The sequence below is a fragment of the Tamandua tetradactyla genome, chromosome 13 (assembly GCF_023851605.1).
Source record: "Tamandua tetradactyla isolate mTamTet1 chromosome 13, mTamTet1.pri, whole genome shotgun sequence".
Taxonomy (NCBI): Eukaryota; Metazoa; Chordata; class Mammalia; order Pilosa; family Myrmecophagidae; genus Tamandua; species Tamandua tetradactyla.
The window spans coordinates 36,253,105-36,269,135 of record NC_135339.1 but is presented as its reverse complement, the minus strand read 5'-3'; the positions used below and the strand labels follow the sequence as shown (position 1 = coordinate 36,269,135).

The following is a 16,031-nucleotide window of genomic DNA, read 5'->3' as shown; positions in this document are numbered from 1 at the left end:
ATTTTATAATTGGTTTTTTTTGTTCTTTTGTTGTTGAGTTGTATAATTTTTTTATGTACACAGGTTATCAAATCTTTATCTAAGATGTGGTTTCCAGATATTCTTTCTCATTGAGTTGGCCTCTTCACCTTTTCCACAGTCTTTTGAGACACAGAAGCTCTTGATTTTGAGGAGTTCCCATTTGTCCGTTTTTTTTCTGTTGTTGCTTGTGCTTTAGGTGTAAAGTGTAAAAAGCTATGTCCTACGACTAGATCTTGAAGATGTTTCGTTATATTTTCTTCTGGCAGTTTTGTGGTAGTGGCTCTTATAGTTAGGTCTTCGATCCATTTTGAATTAATTTTTATATAGGATGTAAGATAGGGGTCCTTTTCCACTCTTTTAGCTATTGATATCCAGCTCTCCCATGCCCATTTGTTGAAAAGACCATTCTGTCACAGCTCAGTAGATTTGGGGGCCATGTCAAAGATCAATTGACCATAGATTTGATGGTCTGTCTCTGCACTCTTGATTAGGTTCCATTGATCAATACTTCTATCTTTGTGCCAATATTATGCTATTTTGACCACTGTGACTTTATAATAAGTTTTAAAGTCAGCAAGTGTTAGTCCTTCCATTTTGCTTTTCTTTTTTAAAAATATGCTTAGCTATTTGAGGTCTTTTCTTTATAAATAAATTTGATAATAAGCTTTTCCAAGTCTCCAAAGTAGGTTGTCAGAATTTTTATTGGGATTGCATAGAATCTGTAGATCAATTTGGGTAGAATTGACATCTTGACAGCATTTAGCCTTCCTACCCATGAGCACAGAATGTCTTCCCATCTATTTAGATCTTTGGTTTCTTTTAGCAATGTTTTATATTTTTCTGTGTATAAGGCCCTAACATCTCTGGGTTAAGCTTATTAGGCCCTAACATCTCTGGGTTAAGTTTATTCCTGGTATTTGATTCTTTCAGTTGCTATTTTGAATGGAATTCTTTCCTTAATTGTCTCCTCAGTTAGGCCATTACTTGGGTATAGAATCATTACTGATTTTTGTACATTTATCTTGTATCCCGCCTGTCCTGGTCAGGTTCATGTGTCAATTTGGCCAGGTGGTAGTGCCTGGTTGTCTGGTTGGGCAAGTGCTGGCTTGTTGTTGCTATGAGAACATTTCATGGACTTAAATCATGACCATGTTGGCTGACTCCACAGCTGATTGCATTTGCAGTCAGCTAAGGGCAGAGCCTTCTGCAATGAATGATGCTTAGTCTAATCACCTGAAGGCTTTTAAGGAGGATTCAGAAGAGACCATCACTCTTCCTGTTTCAGCCAGCCAGCCTCTCCTGAAAGTTTGTTGAAGACTTTCATTGGAGCTTCCAGCTTGGGGTCTACCTTACAGATATTAGATTCTTACCTCTCCATGGTTGCCCAGCCAGCCTCTCCTGAGAGTTTGTTAAGGACCTTCATTGGAGCTACCAGCTCACGGCCTGCCCTACAGACCTTGGACTCTACATCCCCACAGTTATGTGAGACACTTTTATAAATTTTATATTTACAGATATCTCCTGCTGATTCTGTTTCTCTAGAGAATCCTAGCTAATGCACTGCCACTTTGCTGAATTGCTTAGAGAGCTCAAGTAGCTTTGTCATTGGTTTCTCAGGGTTTTCGAAGTATAGGTTCATGTTGTCTGCATAATATTGAAAGTTTTACCTTTTCCTTCCCTATTGGATGCTTTTTATTCCTTTCTCCTGACTGATTGCGCTACCTAAAATTTCTAGTACCATGTTGAATAATAGTGACAATCTAAATGCCAATAATTTTCCTCTACCTTCACTCCCCAAAACTATTCTTTCAGGCTGCTGGGAAACTAATCCCCTTAAATAAAAACAGTAACTGTAGTAGCAGCAGCACCAGTTGTGGTAGTAGTAGATATCATTAATTGAATATTTACACAATATCATACACTGTGCCAAGCACTGCACAACTTCATTTTATCCTTACAACAACCTTATTAGGTACCTTGATTATTTCCAATTTACTGCTCGTGAGATGGAGGCTCACAGAAGTTGGAAATGCATCAAAGGCCTTCTACCTCATAAATGAAGGAGCTTGTACCAGTCCTATGGTCCCTACAACTTCCTCACACTCCCTCCCTTTGTTTGATCATGTTCTCTTTCCTAAGTGACTCATGTTTGAGGACACCCTCATTTCCCAACACAGGAAGTCTAAACCCTGTCGAATTTAAGGCAGTCTGTGACCTGGACTTTTAAAAAACCTGCACAAGATAATTTCTCAGTACTCTGTCCTAAATGGCCTCAAGGTTTAGGGGAACCTGTGGGAACCAGCGTCCTCTCAAAGACTCCGCTCTGTGGCACCTCAATACATTTGCCAAAGTTTCCCTCTCCCCCACCCTACCAGCCAGCTAAGTTCTGCTCTTACAGGCCCATACCAGTCCCCTTTTCCAAGAAATCCAGCACAGAATGAGCAGTCTGGAATGCCTGTCTCTGCTTTCTTCTACAGAAGATGACCTTGGCATCCACAGGAGCTTCTAGAAACAGCCTGGAACCCATGAAATAATATGAGAGTATGTTGGAATGTTTCATTGGGATTTTTTCTGAGTATTACATCCAGAACTTTTTTTGGTTTCTCAAAACTTAACCATTCGGCATCCCACAGTTCTGGAAGCTAATGACATTAGATGCCAATGCTCCCTAAGTAGGGTTGCCAGATTTATCAAATAAAAATGTTCTATGGAGCATTCTTATACTAAAACATGATTTGTTGTATATTTAAAATTCAAATTTAATTGAGCATCCTGCATTTTATCTACAACGCTGTCCCTGAGTGTTTTATGGCTATTAATCATCTCTCTCAACTGCACAGAACATAAGCATCTTGAGGGCAGGAGACTTCAGTGTTTCCCCACAGAAAATAGTAACACTGAACTCATTGATACTTACTGATTCATTTTGTGGTTCAACAGAAGTAGTAATTTGGCAGCTTTTTTATGATTCAGCTATTACATATATACACGCACACATACACATGCTAATATATACGACTTTTTCTAGAAAGCAACAAATGCTCATCATATTTAATAGACCAATTTTTTGATAATCTCTGCTATTTGATAGTTTCAGACACACTGAATTCATCCCCAAATGTATTAGCATTAAAACAGTCCTCTTAGGAGGAATCTGGGAAAATGAAAAACATACCAAAATTATTACAGGATTTCACAGTGAGATCTTCAGACCATTTCCTTGAGAAATTACTAAAGATTGTTAAAAATGCAGTTGTATGGATGTATTAATTTTGTTAAACTGCTGGGATGCAATCTACCAGAAATGGAACGGCTTTTAAAAAGGGTAGTAAGTTACAAGTTTACAGTTCTAAGGCTGTGAAAGTGTCCAAATTAAGGCACCAACAAGAGGTTACCTTCATTCAAGAAAGGCTAATGCTCTCTGGAACAACTGTCAGCTGGGAAGGCATGAGGCTGGCATCTGCTGGTCCCTTGCTCCTGGGCTCTGTTGCTTTCAGCCTCTATTTCTCTAGCATCTGTGGGCCTTCATTTAGCTGCTCTGAAACAAAACTCTGGGTTTCATCTCTTAGTCTGCAATCTGCTGGGGCCGGATTGTTCTTTGGGTTCTGGCTATTTCTGTGAGTTCTTGTTAACACCCGGGTTATTTCTGTCTTGATCTTCAAACATTTACATCTGCCTGTCAGCTCTGAGCTCTCTCTCCAAAATATTTCTTCTTTTAAAGGATTCCAGTAAATTATTCAAGACCCACTTTGAATAGGTGAAGTCATGTTTCCATCTAAGCAAAAGGTCACACCCACAATTGGGCGTGACACATCTCAATGGACATAATCTAATAAAAAATTTCCACCCCATAGTACTGGATCAGGATTAAAATATGGCTTTCCTAGGGTACATAATATTTCTAAACCTGCACAATTGGGTCCAATTTCAAACCATTCATTAGAACCATGCAGAAAGGCTCCAAGCAATCTGGACTTTTAAAAAGCCTTCCAGATGATTTTCATGCCCTCTAAAATTTAAGAACTGCTTGTTTATGGCATGGCTGCAATGCTCTAGAGAGGATTTCTTTCTAATTTAGAGAGCAAAGTTACATTTTTATCTTTAAAATAAGCCATCACCATTTCAGAGTTCAAAATATCAATCTTGTTTTAAATATATCTCAGATCTGCCACATTGGTATTAAGTGTTCAGCACTGTAGATTTTCCATTTGGAGGTTTCAAGCATTTAAAGAGAATTGGTGAAGTATTAAATGGCTGCCTGCTGGATCATTAAAATAGTAAGTGAGTTGCTGAAGTTTATAGGGCCATACAAAATTTAAAATTAGACAATAGATGTTCTAATGCTGCTACCCTGGATTGGTCTGCTACCGTGGATAGGCTGTTAGGAATGTCACAAGGTAAACATCATCACCCAAAGCTCTCTACTTCTGTTAAATGGGTTGACTCTTGGTGAAAAGAGTGCTGGGCTGAAGGTCAAGGAGCTTAGGTTCTATATCTTATGTTCTATATCTTATGCTCTATACATTTCTGGGCTTCATTTCTTCATAGTAAACCTATGGTTTGGATCACTAACTCATCTCTAACTTGATCTCTAACTTCTATCAAGTTTCTGTTATTGCTTTGATGTTCAATTTTGTACTGTAAAATATCAGAGTTGGACTATGTGCCGTATGTCCATTTTGTCCTGTGTGTCCAAGGGCAGCTCCATTACTATAATTCGGTATAGTAATTATAATTCAGGTTCCCTCTTTCTAAGCAATCTAAGATTGGTGATACTTCATTTAGATTATCCCATGAAAGGGACAATATATTGGCCATTCACACGTCCATAATATAGGGGTAATTATTCATTCTATTCATTCAACATATACTTATTATCACCAACTATATGCCCGTCATCACAGCATTAGGCCCTGGAATTACACTGATGAAAAAAATCAGATAGATACAGCTCTGATCTCACACAGTTTATATTCTGATGGGAGATGGCGGGAGCGGTGGGGAGGATGATTAAAGCAACAACTACATATAAAGTAACATATAAATAAAATAAATACAGTTTGTAATCAGTGCTCTGAGGGATCTCTAAGGACTGGGGTAGAGACTGACAGAAGGGTAGTCAGGTAAACCTCTTGGAGGAGGTGATATTTACTGTGATCTATAGGAAGATTATGTGAGAGGGGCTGGAGGAAGGGGTATGGCAGGTGAGAGCATATTCTGGAATACTTTGGGAGGAATAGTTTATGGACTTTGCAACAAAAATCTTGGAACAGTCCCTTCCATCTGTGAGAGATAATTTAATCCAACACTAAAGAAAGGAAACCTTAGGCCATGAGGGTTTAAGGTACTTATCTGAGGTCAAATGTCCATTTAGTTTATGGAAGAATGCTTCCATATTTCAGTCCAGAATGTGAACCCTTCTTAGAGATCACAATGCAGCAGAAAGTGCTAGACGGCTTGGGTTCAAAAGCCTGGCTCTTTTACTCAGATGCTTCTCTGTGGGCATGCCAGCTTCTTGAGCCTCAATTTCCTCTTGTATGAGACATAGGACATCTATTGCATCTGATTGTTATAGAGACTTAATGAGATTATGTGGCACAGTGCCTCATACATCCTAGCTTTCCAGTTAATGCAAGCTGCTTTTATTTTTCACCTAGTGCATTTTCATCCAACCATACCAGGCTGTTGGAAAGTCAACGAAGGACTTAGGTTACTTGGGTTAAGGTAAAGAGGAAGTTCTGAAATACTGGGCTGGGGCCTCCATAGCAGCTTTCCAGCTGAGAGATCTGAGTGGAGGAAATAAGAAGAAAATAACTGGAAATGGGAGGCTGTCAAGAAAACATCCCTGACTTCATGATTTTGTTCATGGTTTAATCTGTCCGTGTTTAATCTGGGGTTGTTGTTATAAAACATAAAAGATCACCCGTATCAATATGTACACTTAAAATTAGCATAAGAAACAGGTTTTACTCTAGTGGTCCAGGAAACAGAAGAATGGTACACTTTATTATTAAATTAATGCAAAGAGAAAAATGTTAACGTGTCACCAAATCCACTGGGTACAAACTAATTCATTTATCTGCAGGATATTAAACTGATTGCTGGTGTTAAGGATGCTTTAAAAAATAAGCCCATGGGGCGGGCCGCAGTGGCTCAGCGGGCAAAGTGCTTGCCTGCCATGCCGGAGGACCTCGGTTCGATTCCCGGCCCCAGCCCATGTAAAAAACAAACAAACAAACAAAATACAATAAAACAAGAAAATGTTTAAAGATGTTTCCCTTTCTTCCTTCCTTCCTTCCTTCCTTCTCTCTATCTTTCCTTCCCTTCCTCCCTCTTTCTTTAAAAAAAAAATAAGCCCATGATATTGGGAGAATGAATAATTTATCCAAGTAAGTAGGAAGATTTTCTTGCATTGCCTATAACAAAATCACAGATTGAAGTTCAATGTTAAAATACCAAGAGGCGTACTTCAAGCATTAAAGCAGACAGCTATTAGGCCATCCTACAAAACGTGGTTGCCCTCCTCACAGACTCAGCCAAAACGTACGGGGATGATTATGGTTCAGGGGCACAGGAACTGAGACTGAACATTGCTTGGTTTCCGAAGTTCGCTGGGTCCCTTTCCCCTAAGCATGAGGTAAATACCATTCATATACAGCTTTTTGAAATGCTGCTTACTTTATGATTCTCTGCTGATGTTGCCTTATGGGAGAAATTTTATTTCAGAGTTTCACAGGATGTGAATTGAGGTCATTATTTTACTCCAAACTGATTGTTTAATTGACAGAACACATGCATTCTAAATCATCTTGTGTGCATGGTAGAAGCAGCTACATAAATTTAACAGTGGGTAGATTATTACTATTTAGCATATTTATAGGATTTTCTATTTGGGAAGCATTTTACAAATCTTTTATTAGTTAATTCTTACCCCTCTGTGTAAGTCTGACAGGTGTAAACAATGCTCTGGGTTTTAAATTGCCATGGTGTGGAAACACTAACAGGGAAAAAAAAACCTATGGCATTCCTCTTTGTTCCCAAACTTTTAGAAGGACACATTTTGTACACCTTTTCCCTCTCACTAGACACCAAGGCTGGAGGCTCAGGAAGCAAGGCTGCCCTCACCTGAAGCACCAATAAGAAAGGGAATAAAACAGGTATCTGTCCCAGGTTCAGTAGCCAACACCAGGTGACAGAATTCCCAACACAGATAAATTCCAGTAAAACAGCATGTAAAGAAGCAGTTACTCTAAAACTGTACAATAACTTAGTTTTCAAATTTAACAATGTCCCACCCATTCCATTCACTATTTTATCACTATATGACATCATAAGCCATCAGTTTGCTTAAAATGCATATTGAAAAACAAGAGCCTAATTGAAATTAAGAGGGTTTTGTGTGTGAGTGTGTGAACATTTCCAAGTTTTTAAAAAAACTTGGGAGGCTTCCTTGAACATCCACTTCAAATTTCTATCTACCTCTCCTCCAGACTCCTGCTGACCCAAACAGCAGGATAAAGAAAGCCTCTGTGGATCAAATCATTCTTGACCCAAACCGTTTTGTAGCCAGGGCTTTCAGAGCTAACAAACCAAGAAAACATCAGTCATGCATCACCCAAGGGCCAGGCAAGAGGAGCTGCAAATTCTTCTGCACCTACCTTCCGAAGACCCCAGCATGGCCACGACCTGCCCAGATCCTTATCTCTTCTGACTGACAGAGACTTTATCACTCTAATCCCTACGGCCACCCTTCTCCGCTCCAGTGGGTGGTGTGTGTGTGTGTGTGCGCGCGCGCGTGCGTTGACGGGGGTGGGGTGGGGGGTGGTGGTTCGGTGGTTAGAAAGAGAGGGTGCAGAAAACACCCAAAGTATTTCGGAAGCCAGCACCCCTCCGGGGTCCTGTACATTCTCAGAGCAGCAACGAGGTCAGTGCGAGGTAACCCGGTCACCCCAACCCCCACCCCCTTTCAGGCGGTGCAAAGGGATGCTCCGAGCCTTAGCATCCCTTGGGTGTGCTGATTTCAGTTAGACGCCCCCAACTTCCCGCCCATCCTGGGGCGGACCCCAGGCCCCGCCCCGCCCCCATCTCCACCCCGCCTCGCGCCAGCTCTACCTGGGGACGCTGGAGGCACGCGGGACACGACTTGCAGTCTGGCCTGGAGGCCGGGCTGGCGCGCGGGCTTTGTAAAGCCGCGGGGACAGCGCCCGCCCCCACCCCACCGACCCCGCCCTCTTCCACCTCACCCTCCACCCGCCCCTCCTTCGCCACTTCGCTCGTGCCGGCGCCGTCGCCTCCTTGCGCAGCGGGGGCTGCGTGTTTCTCCCCATCGTCGCGGCACGCCGGGGTGTCCGGCCTGGGGCGTTGGAGACAAAGGTTGTCCCGGGAGCCCTGGGTCCCCTGCCTGACGCTGTGTCCCGCAAGGATGCCGGCTTCCCGGCCCTAGTGCCTGTGACCCCACCTTTCTCTGCGCAGGGCCTGAGAAGCCTCTTGCCTGTGGAGGTGTCCCCACGACCTGACCTTAGCTTGGTACTGCAGGCAGGGGGCATGCCTTCAAAGAGAGGCCAATTCTGGGTAAAGTTTCTGGCGGTGTCAAGGGGTTAACCTTACCTTTATTACGGAGACGTTCTCTGGCCAAGAGCTGGAAACCCAAGCAATTCTATCCGTGGGTTTTGCTGACATTACAAACCACGTTATCGCTTGGTGTCCTCTTGTGTAATTACACAACGACTCCATCATTTCTGCCGTTTTGTGCACGATCATCTTTCAAAGCTTTAGTCCTACTGACGTTTCAGTGAAAGTGCTAAATGAACTTAATTTATAATAATAATAAAAAAGTTAGGGACATTTATATACTAGCAAGTTTCAAGTATGGTCAACTCTGAATAATTCAGACCTTGGAGTAACCAACATTATCTAGACCAGACACTACCTTGCACCTCTTCACCTCCAGAACTTTTCTTCTCTGTCCCTTTGATTTCCTTTTCCATTTCTCCCAGTGATGTGAAGGAGGGGTGCGATGAAATGTAGCAAAATCAATTTGAAGAGCTTTTAACAGCTAGTATAAAAGTTTATGGGAGGAGTTTGCAATCATGGAAAATAAGATAAATTATCTGTAGACCTAACTATTCAATTTTACTGTTTTTGTTTGAACTTGAATAATGAAGGGCTAGTGGTATCTCTTATTAGCAACAGAAAAATGATTTCCTAAGAATTATTAAATAGATTAAATGTTTACTATGGCTATGATGCCAGATTAGTGTAAAATTCCACTGACAGAGGAATTTCCTAACTAAATAAGCTGATGTTATAGGACAACCAACATCTCTTTGGAGTAGTAAAATTATTTTTATCCTAGCGTTCAAATAATATGAAAAGACAAGATAAAAATTTTTGAGAATCTTTAGAGTCCTAACTGCCATCTAATGAGAATATTTCTTTCACAACATCCCTGTTTCCTTCACCTGTTTCTAATAAGATATAATTTCAGGATTGTGCAACCCATCAGACAGTCATTCAGTCATTCTTTCAAGTATTTAATGAGGGCTCAGCAAGTGCCTGGCATGAACTTGGTGCATGTGATATAGGGCGAATCAGACTGGTAACTGCAAATCCTGACTGCCAGGAAATCCTGCCAACCAGGAGCTTCTAAGGGGGCTCTCCCCAGCTGTTACAGAAACAAGTTCAAAGGTAACTAATTTCAACCTTCGTTTTATAAAAAGTATGGAGTGCTATGAGAGGACTGTTCAAGATGGTCTGAATTTTGGATTCCTCTTTTGAGTTGAACCTTAGAATTATTTCAAGCCTACAAATATATATATGTATATATGTATATATATGTATATGTAAATATATATATATTTGCTGCCCTTTCATGCCAACATACCTAATTAATTAGTAAATCCTGATAGCTCCATCTTCAGAATGTGTTCCAAATCCAGCCTCTACCATCACCAGTCTCATCCAAACTGCCATCACTCACTTTGATTTGTGAAAAAACCTTTAAACTTGCCTTCCTGCTCCCAAGTTTACCTCTATGTTCTATTATCCCTATAGAATTTAGGGTGAACCTTTGAAAATATGTTAGTGCATGTCATTTCTCTACTCAAAAAGCCACTAGTGGCTTCCTGTTGTTCTTAGAATACAACACAATCTTCACCCTGAGGTACAAGACCTCTCCTACCTGCTACTTCACTTCTCTTCCTTCATTACCACTTTCCCCTCCTTATCCTGCCACGTCCTTTATGGCCTTTCTGCTGCTCTTTCAAACCTCATGCTCCTGCCTTTTGCTCTTTGAACCTGGACTCCTTTTCTCAAAATGTTTATAAGAATGCTCCTCCATCACCTCAGCTGTCTACTCCATATCTTCTCATCAGAGAGACAGTCCCTAATGTAAAATAGCCCTCTCTCTCAATCCCTTCACCCTCTGTGTCCTTAATCAACTTTAGTTTTCTTCTTATGTACACACACACACACGCACACACACACACACTGATTGTTTGTCTCCCTCCCTGGAATGGAAACAGCAACTTGGTCATAGTACCAGGACTATAGAAGGCCCTCAGTAAGTGTTGAAAGAAGACATGTATGTTACAAACCTTGCAAAATACAAAGACTATAAAAAAGGAGCTTAGATACATTCTACACTCACACATTATCACTAATCATTTCAAGCCCATGCAATGGAATGCTGTGACCTTTAACCAATGAACAACCCTTTGCAGCACCTCCGAGAATAATCGAGGCTTGAAGATTAATCTCATCTTGACCTGAGAATAGAAAAAATGTTCAAGAACAAATGCCTTTTAAAACTTTTTTGTTATTGCTTCTGAGATTAAGAACGACTGAAATTCAGAGGAAAAAAGAATGATTTCAGTCACCATAGTGAAAAATACTGTTTTCAGCGAGTTTAGTCTCTAAGCTCCTGACAGTTCCTACTGGTCATGGTGGAAAGATTTATATGATGCTCTGTGCTCCTAGAACATAACCGTAGTCCACTGACCTTCAAGGAAAGGTATATCCTTGCTCTCCAAAATAGGTTTTGGGGAATAAATATTAGAATTTCTATTTATAATTTTTGTTAAAAGAAATAATTAAGCTTTTGAAAATATGGACTATACAGATAGATATTGGCACCCTCACTTACCTATAGGTCAACTGGTCTCTTCTCCCTCACAGAAGTATCCTGAGGAAATACTGAGAGATACATAGCACGGAGGGATTAATATATGGTTCATACGCTTTCATTTCCAGTGGTTGTGTCTTACTGATATTTATGTGTATTCAGTTAAGGATTTAAGGATTCTATTATTTTGTTTTAACCAAATTAGCAGTCACAAAATGGAAAAGTAGCTTAAAAGGATTTCTGCAAAGAAAATGCAACATGTTGGTAAACAACAGAAAATTGGTGGAGTCAATATTTTTCCGACGGTAGGAGGAATTCTTAGCCATATCAGGTGGTTAAAAATGCTGATGATCTTTCTAATCCAATCCGTCAAGAACTCAGTCTCCCTACCTTCCCATTGAGCTAATTAAGAAGACATTTAAAAGAAGGATTTATATGTACTTTTATTAACAGTGAACCTTAGTATTTATTGTACTTTAAGATAATGATAATATGAAACACTGTGACTAGCAAGATATTAACACGTATGATCTATTACATTATTAAATGGTTTTTAACAATTTGTTTTTATGTTTAAGAATGTATAATGGTGCATGTAATGAACAATTGATATAAGTAAATAGTCAAAATAAATAAACAAACAAATAAAAGCATTGGGGATCTATGCTGAACATTTCTAACTGATGGGGTACCATATCAGTTTGAAAACCAATGATTTACATAACCAGGGGTAAAATAATTTACTAAAACCCGATATTCCCAGTCCCCAAGGGGAAGAAAAAATAAGACCATTTCTTAATCAGAGGATGTCTATTAAGAGTATGGATTATCGAGAACCTTTGTTTATCTTTCTTTTCCTTTCTTCCTTTTGATCATTTCACAATTTCAAGGGAAATAAAAAGATGAAACTGTTAATTTGCCATGATGTTTGGAAGAGAGAAAGATTGAACTTGACACATAAAAGGAGTTTGGGGTCTACTTAGAGGTTTTTATTATCCTGTTATTCCAGTTTTGAGTTAACATAGATCATAATAATATGACTTTGCATTCATCTATTTTCCTTAAATTTGTTGATTTTTTTCCCTTTCAATGGGATATACTCATAAAACCTAGGATTTGAAGAAACAATAAAACAGAAAAAAATTTCTCACTGCACTTTCTCACAGATAAAGATTTGACTTCTATTTTTTCAAACTCTTAAAAGCTTGCCCCATTCTAAAATTTAACATGTAAAACTCCAGGAATTTATAAATTTTCTATTATTTAGCTAGTCATTGTGTACTAAGTAAATCAGCATTTCATTAGAAAGGCTGTCTATGTGGTTCTACTGTCTGAGATAAATATCATATCATAAAATTTGGGGGTCGAAGAAAGATTTATCCACTGTCTATTGTATGGATGAGTAAACTGAGGCCCAGGGATGCAAACAACTTGGCCACAGTCAAACCACTGGATCCTGAGAGTGCTGAGGTTAAACTCGGAGCCTTCTGACTTTTCATTCTGAGTACAGTACTTTCCACTGCAACATGTTCTCCCAGAGAGAGCTTGGCAACAGTGTTGTTTTTCTTGGCAAATATGAGTTAGAGAAAGTAGGACACCTTTGGCTGTACCTCATTGTTCCTATACATATATATGTTTGGTGGGCCCATAGAATACTAATTCCCCAAATGCCCCCTACAGCAAAGGGTGCTCATGAAAGGAGAAGGATTTCTGTCTTCTAGAAATGTGTTCATTTCGCAATTAATGAAGGGTGAGAGGAGACCTTATACATTATTTTATTTTTATCCTTGGAAACTCAGAATTTATGTTTATCCTTGGGAACTCAGAATTTAAACTTACCAGTCAGCCACTGCCAGCTATTGTTTTCCCAATCAGAACTTTAACCTTCATGTAAAAAGAGAATATTTTGATAATATGATACTATCAAAAAATAGGAATAAAAATGCCACTAAGATATGGGCAGAATACTTTCAACCAGTTGGTGGGGATTATTGGTACTACTTAGGAATAATGTGGCTTGGTAGAAAATTGTCGAGGAGAGGTCTGGAAACTTACTTTCCTGAGGTACTTAAAGTTGGACCAAATAAAATAGTGAAGAGTGTATTGTAAAGATAATCTAGTTGTCCAGATGGCCTTTTCTTAGTTACAGCTTTTATGGTTCTTGAAATGTGTGTTCTCTATTCTTTTATGAGAAAATAAAGATTTTCGTTTTTCCCCAGGGGCATGAAGTTACTCTGCAGTTTAGTTGTTAAAATATGCGGAATATTTTTTCTTTGTTACTTCTAGGACACTCATATTTATTCTGGAAGTCACCCTAGTTCCTGTGCTTCCCCCCTACATTTGAAATTTTGGCTCCAGACTCCAGTTTTAATCTTGTTAGTCGTATTTCTCATGATACTCATAATGAGATAATTAATATTAGATTTCATGGCATGCATTAAGAAAAAATTATTAAGATTTGATTGTAATCATATATCTCTAATTCTAATACTCTTTTTTCTCAACTTTGGGGGCTACAAATAGGATAGTATATTTCTAAAAAGAATTTGGAAATTTATCTATAGTTCCTATAAACATGACGTAAATTCTGTAACCAACTTCCATGTACTACACAGAAATTTCATTTCATTTTCTTATTACGAAGTCTCAGAATTTACAAAACTCTTATTTTTACAGTATGCCTTCTGGGTTTTATTATGAAAGAAAACATTGGATGAAAAATGTTATCTTCATAATGTCTGTCCAGGTGGATTTTGTACAAATGGGCACCATCTTTGTTTCCTTTTAAGTCGCTGATTTTAAGGATCTTGTCTACTTTGCTTTCTCAATATGCAGGGCCTAATAAAACTATTTTATGGTTGTACTTTATTAATTTTCCACCTATAGCATGCTTTGAATCTAGAGGCTATGAGCTTGAAATTTGTTGCAGGAGCTCTCTGGAATTCTGAAAATATTATTTTAGAGTGTCAATATGAGAGAGAATATTTTCCTTTGGCAGGATATCCCAAGCCTTAAGAAATGACTCACATAAGTGTAATTACATATTAGTAGATTAAAGTCTGATCCTTTATCTCCTATATACTCCATTTTTTCCTGGAATGGTATTGATTTACTGAGGGTGCGGAAAATTCATTTCTTCTATGTTTATTTTTCCTCCAAAGCATAGCACCGCAATTAGTTGTAGAACATATTTCAGAGTTTGACACGGGTTACAATTCCACAATTTCAAAAGGTTTTTACTTCTAGCTGCTCTAAGATACTGGATACTAAAAGAAATATCATTTTAATGATTCAGCAATCATATTCATTTGCTAAATCCTATCTTCTCTGTATTACTCCACCATCACTTTTGATCTTTCTATCCCTCTTTTTAGGGGTGTTTGGAAGGGGCTGTCACTAATATGAGATAGGGAGATGGAACTATCTGATGTTCTGAAGAAGCTGGGCCCTCTAGGTTTCAGGACTTGTCTGGTCCAGGGACTTATCTGGGGGTTGTAGGTTTCTGGAAAGTTACACTAGTGCCTGGAACCTTGTGAAATCTTATATATTGCCCGAGGTGTTCTTTTCTGTCTGATTTTTGTGCCTTGACCTTTTAGAATATGCTATGCATTCATAGCTTTCTTGGCCCTTTTGCTCTATTCATTATTAAAAATGATGCATTGTCTGTGCCTATGCTGGTTGAAAACTATTATACACCCCAGAAAAGCTGTATTATTTAATTCAATTTTTTGGGGAGGGAAGAAACTATTGTTGGGTGGGGCCTTTTGATTAGATTATTTCCATGGAGATGTGACCCTGCACATTCAAAGTAGGTCTTAATTAGTTTACTGGAGTCCTTAAAAGATCTCATGGAGAGAGAGAGAGAGAGAGAGGTCAGAGCTAACACAGAGAGCACAGAGATGAAACCAAGTGGCAGATATTTGGAGATGCTGGTAGACAGACAGGGACTCAGAAAAGGAGGCCACTGGAACCAGGAACTGAAAGCAACAAAACCCAGGAGTAAAGGACCAACAAGCATTTCCATGTGACAGAGAAACCTTAGAAAATGATCGACCTTTCTTGAGTGAAGATATCTTCTTGTTGATGCCTTAATTGGACGTTTTCATGGCCTTAGAAATGTAAATTTGTAAAGTAATAAACTCTCTTTGTAAAAGCCAATCCATTTCTGGTATATTGCATTCTGGCAGCATTAGCAAATTTAAACAAGCCTGTTTAGAAATTTTAGTTGTAATCATGTTACTTCCCTCCTTAAAGTTCCACATGGCTCCCATTGCACATAGAATTAAATTCTAACTCAGCATGGGCAGCGAGTGCCTACCTCTCTCATCTCTTGTGCAAACATCTTCCCCTGGGTCACTATACTCAGTGATGATAAACTTTCTGTTTCTTGAGGACAGCAAGCTCTTTCCTAACCCTGCACCTTTGAACTTATAAATCCCTAATTATGGAATGTTCTTAGCCCAGATTTTCAAATCTGGCTCCTTCTCAGTGTTTCTTTCCTGACTGTCCATTTAATGTTTCTACCCACCCCTCTAAGTCTTTCACCATCACTTTAATCACTATTACTTTTCTTCATAGCACGTATTATGTTCTAAAATGAGATTATTTATCTGTTTACATATTTATTACGTGATCTCCATTAGAATACTGTTACCATGAAATAAGCGTCTCTGTCTATACTGTTCATACCTTTATAACCATTGTGTAGCACAGAACCTGGGACAGAGTCGGTGCTCAGTAAACTTATATTTAATGAACATATGAATGCAGATGTGGCATGAATAGTAGTTAAAAGCAGAGAATTGATGTTTGTGATCAAAGCTTGAACTCTTGCTATAAAAACCTTTCTCAAATTGGATTTCTCAATTGCGATAAGGTAATAAAAAAA

General features: G+C 39.0%; 1 long non-coding RNA gene across 1 annotated transcript in view; it reads right to left on the bottom strand.

The window, feature by feature from the left end:
* The window catches only part of LOC143653097 (uncharacterized), a 36,062-nt gene extending 27,894 nt beyond the window's left edge, over positions 1-8,168 (bottom strand). The window contains exon 1 of the long non-coding RNA XR_013161099.1: positions 8,134-8,168. This is a non-coding gene — a long non-coding RNA (uncharacterized LOC143653097). The remainder of the gene's footprint in view (positions 1-8,133) is intronic.
* Positions 8,169-16,031: the final 7,863 nt, after the last annotated feature.